Source organism: Leptonotus elevatus, chromosome 6 (assembly GCF_054856555.1).
Source record: "Leptonotus elevatus isolate MCC_2025b chromosome 6, RoL_Lele_1.0, whole genome shotgun sequence".
NCBI lineage: Eukaryota > Metazoa > Chordata > Actinopteri > Syngnathiformes > Syngnathidae > Leptonotus > Leptonotus elevatus.
Window position 1 is genome coordinate 10,091,228 of NC_141244.1, and position 12,072 is coordinate 10,103,299.

Genomic DNA, 12,072 nt, shown 5'->3' on the forward strand with positions numbered 1-12,072 from the left:
CCACACACACAGTAGGAAATCTCAGATATACATAGAAAAAGCTCAGACGACTGAATGTTACCGTTTTTCTGTTTTGTTCCAGATGTTAGACGTTTAAATATCTGTTTACAAGGAACTTTTTTGAAGAATCTCTACTTTTCTGTGGTAAAAGTTATAATATTTTATGGCAGGGGATGCAATTTTTGTACGTGGGTAAATACTTTTGGCCTCCCCCTATTTTGGTGTGAAAATAGCATAAAGTGCTTCTAAATTGTTCCAGTGTGTTTGTGTCGCGTAATCCATTTTCAACTATATCTATTATTTATTTATCCCACGGAGTTCTGCCCACCGGCTCCGTTCTCTGTGTATCTGACGAGTCACGTCCGGAGAGTGAGTCTGGTCAATCACCCTATCAGTCGCATTTCTGAGGCGGGGCAAACCTGAGCTAACAGACAGTGGAATGAACCAATGAGCGAAGAGCGGACGTGACGTCAGAAAAGTGACTCGTTGAAGTTTTTTTTTTTTTAATGGGCGGAGACAGAGTAAAAATCCAACATGGCTACTAGCCGAAGAGAGACGATAGTGAATGACTCAAGTCGTTGTTGCGGGAAAAACATGAAGATTCATGGTGTCACGAGTCACTGCTTTGATATTCTCACGAAGACGACGTCACGCAAATAGACCAATGTGATTGGCCGGTCTGTTTTCAGCCGGTGCAGAATCGCTGTCGATGGACGCCTGTCCAGACCCACTTTCATTTTCAAGAAAGTGGGTGTGGCCTGCCAGGCTAGATACATGTAGCACTGACATACATACAGTATGTGCAGTCACCATACACGTTTACATTTTGGGAAGCTAATTTAGTACCAATCATTGAAGAGGAAGTCAACCCCAATTTGAATTTTATTTTTATTGACAATAATATGTTCTATGCAGCTCCACTAGTCTAAACATGGTATTTTGGTAGCCTGGCAAGCCACATTTCATGTCTGGACATGCGCCCATAGACAGCAATTCGGCACTGGTCAAAAACAGGCTGACCAATCAAATTTGTCTATTTGTGTGACGTCGTTTCTACAGCTGCGAGCTTACTGGTGAATCCGCAACAATGACATAAGTCATTCACTACTGTCTCTCTTTGGCTAGTAGCCATTTTGGATTTTTACTCCGTCTCCGCAAAAAACAAAAAATAAATAAAGACTTCCAACGAGTTGCTTTTTTGACGTCACGTCCGCTCTTCGCTCATTGGTTCATTCCACTGTCCGTTAGCATTGATGTCATCTTCAGTCGACAGCAAGTGACAAAATGGCTTCCCCCTGAGATGGATCAAATTGGCAGGATTTTGCTTCATAACTTATTCCACAAATGTGATATTAATCAGAATGTCATGTTTACACTAGTGAGGTCACATATAACATATTATTGCCAAGAAATGTTTAAGGTTGACTTTCACTTTAAGGTTATTTATGTGCAAAGTATTATAAATAAGCCCAATGGTTAAGAAAATGGATGGATGGATGGATTTTAAATAAGTCACAAAGCCAGGAAAGTTGTAATACCGTGTGGTATTATGAAGCGATTTCACACGTACGAGTAAATGTGGTGAAGCATGGATCGGTCCAGCACAGTGTGAGTATAGACCAACGGGGGACACAGGCGGTGATTGATGGTACGGTTGAACTGGCCTAGTGTGAGTGCGCCCTAACTCTCCTTGTAGTCTGTGTACAATACACAAAATGAATTGCACAAATTGCGTGCTTGCTGCAAAACCCATATCACATTATGTACTAAATCGTTTTAATTTGTCATACATTTGTCTTGGATCCCAACAATCCAATGAGAATCATTACTATTCAAGTGGAATTGAAGTTTCCATGTGGAAGACTGCAGGGCAAACATATAGCAACAGAAGCATTTACTGTGTCAGATTTACTGATTCAGCTTCGGAGTGTTTGTCCAGCCAAGTCTTGGGTTTCTTACAGACACCTGTGAAATATCTCTGCTGCCAGAGTGTCCATCGCTCTATCCTTACATTTTCTGCAGCAATGCACAAATCCGGCAGTCACTCGCATTCTTTTAACCATTGTTCAATATTTCCACTAACCAGGAATACAGTAGGTCTCTCTGTCTTGTCATGTTACGTTATGGCAAAGTTGAGTACCCAAGTACAGGAAAGCAGGGAGGCAATGCAGGTTCATAATCAAAAAGTATTTAATTATAAAACATTTAAGTCAAAGAACAAGCAACCATCAAAATAACTGTTAAATAAGATGTTAAATAGAGTCCAAAAACAGAGGTGGCAAATCCAGGTCCAGAAAGTAAAAACCCTGCCACAGTTTGACTATAGCACCAGGTGTTAGCGAGATATCTCCCTAGCTAGCTCCCTAGGTGCTCGGTTACCTGCTAGGGAGCTAGCTGGCTAGCACAAGGGGCTTAAGGCAAACTGTCACAGGGTTTTTACTTTCTGGAACTAGATTTGCCACCTCTGTCCAAAAAGCATATACAAAGTATCAAACACTGGGAAGGCTTGACTTGAACAGCGACAGCTAACAAAAACAATGAAAATTTGTACCTGCATTAACTCTGAACAGAACCCTTACTGCTTACTTTATGTGAAAAGCACTTCTTTTCACACGCTCAAAGTCATTCATCCTCTGATGCTGATCACTTGACACCCCTTCACCATTATAAAGTGAGCAGCAGTAGCCAAGACTAATGATGCTCTTGTTCGTTTCCTTCCAATCTGTCAACAGAGAAAGTTCAACTTCCAGCTCCAAGGGGACCTGAATGAAAACCGTTTACACAAACCGCTTCAGACCCTTGTGAAAGAGTGTACTGTGCTTTGACACAACACTGCTTACATTGAGCAGAGGTTCCCTAGAAGGTTTCACCCACACTGATGTGGTAGCGGACACATGTTGATGTTCAGTGCTTTGTAGCCCCAACATTTATGACAAATAGTGCACACAGTTTTGGAAAAAAGGCCTAAGTGTAAATACAAACTACATTGAATGACTGCCAGTGGCGGCCAGTGACGTAATGCCAAAGTTCTCTGCATTTTATGCGGGAGTCTGTCCAATTCAAGAACGTTATGTGACCAAAACCCAGAAAATAGATGAGCCGTGACATAAGCAATGCAAGCCTGAGGGCATTTTGACGTCAATTTTAGTCCACAGAACGGACTGCGGTGCAGGATAAAATGTCAGCCCCCTGGGATGGATGAAAAAGGGTGGATTAATCTGCTTAATTCTAGATTCCACAGGCGTAATATTAGTCAGAGGTGGGCATTCCGTCAATATTGACTAAGACTAAGCATTTCCCCAAGTGGGTTTTCATCCTTCAATGTAATTGTCAATACATTAAAAAAACACATACAGAGGTGGACATTCCGTCACTATTGACTGTTCGTCAATCTGTCAATGGCAGAATGCCCAGTTTGCTTGACCAATGACAGAAACATTGATGGATTCCCATTTCGAAAGACGAAAATATTTATGGACTACCATTTGGCTTAGGAATGACGGATTGACGATTACAATGTGTTCGGCTTCAAATATTGATGGATGCTCAAAATCAATTGCCACGCCCACCTCTGATATTACTATGAATATTATGTTTAGACTTAGTAGGGGCACATAGAACATATTAAGAACACATATGGCTTAAGTTCCCCTATTGTAATGAAAATTAGTGTGGTACAATTCAGAAATCGACCAAATACTTGCGTCGGCCAACACGATGTCTCACAAGTAAGTTACCACTGCATCAAGGGATTAATGAGAAGCAAAGCAAAGTAAGGGTAGCTGTTAGTAGCACTATAATGTACTGTTACTGTACAACTAGTAGTCTCAGAGTGGATTGTGGTAGAACAAATGTTAGACTGTTAAACCCTTTTCACCCTGCATTTAGCAGGGCGCAGCACGCCATTGTCAAACCAATTCATTGTGTATGTGGCGAGGGGCCGAGACCACGGAATGGAGGCATGGAGCAGTGCAGCAAGCCGGCATGTCTCCTCAAATTGGAGTGGAGATGGCAGAGTGATTTAGTGTTATTTTTGCAGACTTATTTACAGGTAATGGCATGATTAAACTATCCAAAATCCCGCAGAGCCGTTACTTTTTCTCTGCTGCTCCTCCTCCTTTTTAAATTGTGCAAAGTTATGGCTTTCTTGCCTAGGTGCTGTCTAACTAGCGGCAAAAATCTCAGTCTTTACTCCTGGTAGGCTGCCATGTCAGCACTTCTAAATAGGTGCTCATTTCGCGTTGTTGCACGACTCTTTCACACTGAGCCAGTGCAGTGTGAAAAGGGCTTTAGACTGTGTAAGATTGTGTTGAAAGTTTTGCTGTATAAGCATGGGTTAATCTAGTGGACATGAATTTGGGTCAGCAGTTGCCCTCTCAAAACCAAAACAAATAATTTGGTACAGCAAATCATACATTTTAGTTAGCAAGTGGCCCTACTCGAAATGTCATAATATTGTAGTGGAGGGTGTTGCATGTCCATCTAATCCAAGGAATTTGTCAGGGGCTTTGTGCGCCCGGTAGCGCCAGCCAAGTCAAACAAGTTGTAGATGAAGGATCAGCAAACGCATGGCTCAAGAACCCTTTGGACAATGAATATCAATAGACTACGTTTTCGCTCAGTGGACATGGGTCACTGGGGTTCCTCTCTAGAACCAGGCCTAGAGATGGCCAGGAATGCCAAAGAGATGACATGGGATCACCACCCATGGGAAGCCATGACGTTTGGGTACTTCATTTGATCCACGACGACAGAAGTTGGTTCTAGCGACATGGAAATTAGCGTTCGTGGGAGCGGTGGGCTTTACGCGGGTCATTGCACTGTCCTCAGAACACTCTTAACCAATTACATTTACACTTGTCATGAAAATACTATAAAGCAAATAGTGACATTTAGTCTTATGTGTGAATTGCTACATCAAACTGACGGCTCTAAGCAAGAATTTAGGCAGGTGACATCACATGACAGATGGCATTGCTACGCCTCTATTAGTTCCTCCCTTTGGGCTGATGTCACTTAAACGCTGTCACACTGCCGACACTGGGCCCCCTGACTCCTGTAATCCGTCACTTCATTACTCATCACTCCCATTACCTCACAGACCAATAGTAAAGTACTAAAGCATCTGTTATTTGGCAAAGTGTTAAAGGAGCACTGAAAGTTCATCTATTTGTTTAATGGTATTAGCAATAAATAGTTTTTTGGTGTAGTGTGACACATTACTATCCAGTAATTCATAATAACATGTAGAGATTAGCTACACTGATTGAAACAGGAATTCTTATCAGCAGCAAAAACTGGAAGTGAAAACTAACTAAAGAAGCACAAGGAACAAAAAAAGGCATGGACACTGTCAAGAAGGCAAAGTACGGGTGGAGGACCCAGTCGCAGGGAAGCAGGGCAAGGAGGCAAAGGTGATGTATAAAAAAGGACTTTAATTACTACAAAACAAAAGCGAACTCCAAATGGCAAGTGAAAACAAAACGTGGGGGGAACAAGGCAAAAACTGGTAGCATGACGGGAGGAAAATGACAATGAACCGACACAGACAAGGGGGAGACAGGAGACGCTAATGAGACAACAAGACACACCTGGGGCAAGACTCAAGTGGCTGAGGGCACTGATTGGTTGACACGAGGAAGGGCAGGATTACACTTAACAAGACCAAGGGAGACACACAAGGAAAAACATAACCCAAACATGACAGACACTTGGTAATATCAAAGAAAGGACAAAACACTTCTTGTCAAGACAATCTGACAAAGGGTTACACAAAGACATCACAAGTGGAGACAATTACCCTAACGAGGAAACAAGTTACATGAGGCTACATTCAAATCTTTAAAGTCCTTCAAATAAAATCGTTTTACATATTACTCTTCGCTCCCCGGTGTTGTCTCTCCCGCTTCCTCACATTTGGGCCCTCCACTTCTAGTTTCCACACTCACACTCCACCACTCAAAAGCGGTGCATGTGACATTCGCAACAGCTTTAATTTTAAACTCTTGAAGGGATCCTCCAACCCAAATATACAACTCTTTGATTAAAAGTATTTGGTATATTTTATTATGTATTATTCTTATTCTTGGGTGAGCCCACCATGGAGGAAACTGTGCTAATTAACAATAAGCTCTCGGTAGAGTAAAATTAACAGCCACATATTATTTCACTGTTACTTTTGGACAGAAATGGGCATGAATTGGTATGATTACAGCACTTAAATATGTCTTCAAAGATTAAGTAAAGAAACAGCCCTTGCAAGAGCCAGGGAAACTTCACTGACCAAGAAGTTCAAATAGAGTAGAAATCCCTGCCAAGAAACTCGCAGCAAATACAGCATAATCCAGAATAAATACACAACTGTAGAGCACTATGAGCACATTTGCATTTCTATGTTGTTGATTAATTTGACTATATCTGTTTTCATTTAAAACCTTACATGAGTGAGCTCATAAAGCACCCTGAATGAAGCCACGTGAGCATGAACACACCAAATACAATGTTGTGTCTACAGTGGTTCTTAACCTTGTTGTAGGTACTGAACCTCACCAGTTCCCTATGCACATTCACCAAACCCTTATTTATTGAAACAGAAAATACTTTTTCAAATTCAAAACATACTGTAGTTTTAGTACTGTACAGGGTTTCCTAGTGATCAAAATGAACTAATCTAATCGAGCTCGCTTCACCTTGAATTCAGAAAGCATTGTCTTCTTGTATTATGCAGTTTAAGGAAGTGTCGATTTAGTTTTGCTCGATAGCTAGATACAATTAAATGCCATGTTTTGGTTCTGTAGGGTTGGGTTTTTTGTTTGATTTTGGGTGTTCATGTTCTTTTTTGTCTGTGTGTTCAGTGTTTTTGTGTTCGTTTGTCTTTCCCCTTGTCTCCTTTTGTATAACCACGTCGCCTGTGTGTCTTCCCTTCGCCTGTTTGTCAACCTATCAGTGCCCTCAGCCGCTTGTGTCTTCCCCAGGTGTGTCTTGTCAAGTAATTAGCAGAGGTGAATTTCGTTTGTGGGGTTTGTTCAGTCGGTGTGGATGCATTGTCAACGTTATGTGTGGAAGTTCATGTGTCTCTTCTCGTCACAGCCAAGCCTTCGTCACAGCCCCAGCCAAGTCACAGCCCAGCCAAGTCACAGCCACTCCACAGCTAGTCAAGTCAAGGCAAGTCAGGTCCTGTCACGTCACGCTCGTTCCAGTCTAGTCAAGGCGACCAGTCTAGTCACATCCTGTGCAGTCACGACAACCAGTCTAGTCACATTTTGTCCAGTCATGGCGACCATCCCAGTCTTGTCCGGTCCTGTCACGTCACGTCACGTCCTGTACAGTCACGACAACTTGTCCGGTCGAACTAGTCCAGTTACGTCCTGTCCACGCCCATCAAGTCGTGGTTGTCTGCTTTTTTCCTATTTTTCATTTAAATTCCACGTATTGCACTTGATTCCTGTCTCATTGCCTTACTTCCCTGCATTTGGGTCCAACATCCCTCAACCACTCACGTCAACCATGACATTAAAACAGCAGACGCCCCAGAATTGAACCTTGTGAAACACCCTACATCCGTTATAAATGTGAAATTATATTGCACATATTCGTCTGACCACTTTCTTTTTTGCTTGACATAGTATGAATTCATTACAATAATAAAGAAATCCCATGACATACCATCACAACAGTCCATTATCGAGTATACCAATGTAGCATGATCACCTGCAGCCAATGATGGCCAAGCGGGGCATATCATCACAAATCCTTTGAGTTGTGTCTTGACCTCCACCAAATCCCTGAGACTGACTCACCAAACCCCAGGGGTTCGATCAAACCCGGGTTGAGAACCACTGGTCTAATGCTTTGATTACGAAAAGGTTTACCGATAGGGTCAATACCACATCAAATGTACGCAAGCGTGGAAACACAGTTGCCCTGTAACCTACTGTATACTCACCAGGATCACACTTTCAGAGTTGTTTAGTGTTTCATTTTGCAGCTGACCAAATTCTGATCTTTTCACACTTTCATGGTTTCTGTGGAATAGTTGGCCCCAATTTTAATGGCCATTTTAAGTACTGTCAGGGAGCTGGAGTTTGCGACATGAAAGGATTATTATAACCTTGGCTACAGGACACCTGCAGTGGGCAAATATCTGACCGAGAAGACATGAAGAACAATTTGAGGTAAAACTGTTTCATTTGGAATCTTGATATGAGGATTTAGGCAGCCACTATACTCCCCCCCTTCAGCGTTTTTTTTTTTTTTTTTTACTGACATCAGGCCATGGGAGCATTTTTGTAGCATTTCCAGTTTTATTTTCCAAACCTCAGCTCCCCTCAATGACCTGAACAGGTGACAGCCGTACAATTCAGCCCAAACCATGAGCTTAACAAAAACAGATTGAAAGTGTGGGAATACATAAATGAAAACATTTGCAGTGAAATAATTGCGCTGTGATCCCGAGCTGTTAGGAATTCAGCTGTGACTGCTTTTGCAGATGTTTCAGAAGGACTGGCCTGAAGAAATCCACATGTGCTCTGCGACTCCTCGGTGCTGTTAGTGGCTTCTGGCCTCCACATCCTGATCGTTATCATCTTTCTCTTCTTACACATGCGAGTTTTATTGGGTGTACTGTGTTTTCAAATCATTTGTAGCAATTGTGAAGAGCCTTGAAGTAGAATATATAGGATTGAAATATGCATAACATTATGTAACTCTATTTTTCATTTGAAGATTATCTGTTGTTTTTTCCTTAGGCTGGACAATGTGCATGGATTTTGTGATTTACTACCGGATGCAACTGTCTACAACCTCAGAATTTTATAATGGAAACAGACTGCATACTTGTCTGCAAGAGCAAAGTTCTGGGAATGACTTGAGTAAACCTATTTGACCTACTTTTTAATATTTCTCACTGCAGTAAGACCTGCACAGAGGTGAGAAGTATTGCGCACGAGTAAATACGATACGTTTATTCGCTGGTAAATGTTGCTATGTGGATGGATTTATATAAGATCATGCCATACGTATAGTATGCACTCTCCTCCAAGAGTAGAGGAACAATGAGGTCAATTACTTTATTTTTTTGCCGAACATGAACATCATTTGGGATTGACATCAAAAGATAAATATGAGATGAGATCAACATTTCAGGTATTTACATCTGGACCGGAAACACAATTTAGAAGATAGCACCTGAGGTGTGTTTATTTATAAATAGTACTGAATATCTATGGTCAGTTTCAAAATTGGGTTTCGGGGATTTGGGTGAGGACTCCACTTGTACTTGATAGAGGTGTACCCAGCGTGAAAAACCGAAAGCTTGTGAGGGGAAAAATAGCCCTCTCTTGTGAAGCTGAGAGAATGATGGAAAATCAATCATAGCCATGGCACGACCAGAGTCATAGCCAAAATAACCATTTGAAGTGCCTTGAAAAAGAAAGAAATCACTGGTGGACGATAACTTAGGCTTCCACCTTATACAGCATGCATTTTACCAGCTAAATAGAAGACGGAAGGGAGTTACACAGCAAAACAACGACAAACACTGACACGTGAAAATACACGTCTAAGGCTGTGTGGGTGTCTTTTTTTGCGGGATGATAATAATAAAGAAATCGCACGACGTACCATCACTACAGCCACAAGTCAACTACTGAGCGCATTCAATTTCCTGCAGCACAGATAGGCCAAGAGGGGCGTATCATCACCAATCATATGAGTCGGGTGGGTGTCTTGACCTCTGCCCAATCCCCGAGACTGATTCACCGAGACCCCCGGGGTTCGATCAAACCCAGGTTAAGAACCACTGATTTATTTATTGACTTATATCGCAACCCCACGTGACCAGGAAAATTCCAGCAGCCACAACTGGCTAGCATCTTTGGCCTACTCAGTTTTTGGGAGCTGCTGCAGTTTGGTGAGCCGTTGTAAAAAGGGTATATAAACTTAACGGTTAACAGGTTAACAGTTGAAGGTTGGCTTCAGCGGACACACCCACACAGCCCTGCTGGTGGAAGGCGGGCTCTATTTTTCATGCTTTTGGAGCGTTATTTTATCTACATGGGGATTTTATTTATTTATTCATTTATTTATTTATTGTCATTCAAATTGACAAGACTTTTTTTGGTCACTTTATAGGATTTTTAACTGTAATGGCAATATTATGGAGTTGCACCTAAAATGGTTCGACATCCAGGAAAAGACAAATGCACTTTTAAGTAAAAATACAATATAAAATAATATGTACCATATGTTTCATGATAGTTTGACATCATTACATTCATATTATTGGGGAAAACTCCATATACAGTACACCTGTAGTATATGATACCTATATCAATGATAGATAGGTGTTAATGGGGTATAAATCAGCTGCTAAGAACAAGCAGAATAAGAAAAATATTAGAAATCAGAATGGTATCGCTAATGAGATAAGAAACCGATTCCCATTTTAGTGAATACAAAACCATAAAAGCAGACAGGCGAGAGATGAAAGATCTCAAAGAACTCAGCAGACACTATTAAAGTGATTCTGACAAGCAACAGGGCAAGGAATGAAAGAATGAGAGTGGAAATGACAGGAGCAGACAGCTTGAAACGCATCGGAGCCAAGAGGAAATGAAGGAGGATCGACTGAAGGATGGGATAGCAGGGCCTGGGGATGTGTGTGTGTGGGGGGGGTCCTTACTACAAGAGAATACAAGAAAAGTCTGAGAAGAAGATGACAAGGGGCCGGGGGAGTAATTCCCACTTGGATGGAGGTTTTCAGATATCTCCGCTCACTCACTCACCTGCCAGTAACAAATTGAAAACAACTCCCCGCTTAATCCCAGGTTCTTTCTGTACATGTTATTTAAGTATCACTCAGCAACACGGACACACAAGACAGACGTGAGCACATCTCGAACGATGCCCGAAATCAGCTTGCCTCTAAATCAGGCAGCATTGGTGTTACTGTGGCCGCTTGAAGTGAAGCTGTAGCATCGTTTTCACACCTAACCTACAACCCTGTGGGTGCAAGTGAATGCGCTGGCCGACGTCCTTCATGAGCGAATCTAATTTTCAGCCTGCTATCCTTGCTACACGTTTAACAGCTGAATGTTTCATTTGGGTCAGGGGAGCCATTTCAAGTCAGCCTTCACCACAAAAGCTTCCGTGGCTGGAAGCAAGCCATGGAATCCTATTAGGGCTTCTCCACCACATGAGAGGAACACCTGGCATGCTGAACTATGAGCAAGGAAAACAAAGAGTTGGTTCGAAAATAGAGATCATATTTAGGTGAGCTTTCTTCTCAAGGTGACGTTGAGATCCATCCCCGCTGAGGATATACGTTTTTTTTCGATGGAATTCGTTATTGTATATATACTCCAGTATGGTTCCGGGATTTTTCTTGCTGTTCTCTCCTTGCAAGCATAAAACCACAATAAAAGACTGCCATTTGTCAATTACTGTAACTTTAGCATCAAAATGCGAGAATTATGAAGCCAAATATATTTCCATGGTTCACAAAATATGATTAATACAGGTGAATCATACCTACCCATACAATACAGCCCTTTACTAAAATGTAACATATGGACTCAATGAGTCCCTCAGTCTCCAGATACAGAGCATCCAGAAAGTAGAATTCACAGCATTTCACTTTTTCTACATTTTTTTATGTTGCAGCCTGACATCCATAACCTTATATAGAGAGGTGTTTGCCTTTTCTAAATAATGTCCAAGCAATTGAGTTTTACCACATTGGGCTCGAAATAAGATGTCGGAAAAAATTACAGAATTCTCACTTTAAAGTCGGAATTCTGACTTTAAAGTGAGAATTCTGATTCTGAGCTCAGAATTCTGACTATAAAGTGAGAATTTTCACTTCATTCTCAGAATTCTCACTTTAATCACAGAATTCCGACGTCACAATTCTCACTTTAAAGTCAGCCAAACTGTTTTTCTTTTTTTTACTCTTCACTGGCACTAATCCTCTTCCGTAGTTTAATAAATTGGCAAGAATGTCTTCTTTTTTTTCATATTGTCATTATGAGGTGTGCAGAATTTTGAGGGAAATAAATGAATGTATTGTGTTAT

General features: G+C 41.5%; 1 protein-coding gene across 1 annotated transcript in view; it reads right to left on the minus strand.

Moving 5' to 3' along the window:
- Nucleotides 1–12,072, minus strand: part of tgfb2 (transforming growth factor, beta 2) — a 34,200-nt gene that overhangs the window by 11,604 nt on the left and 10,524 nt on the right. The window lies entirely within an intron of this gene.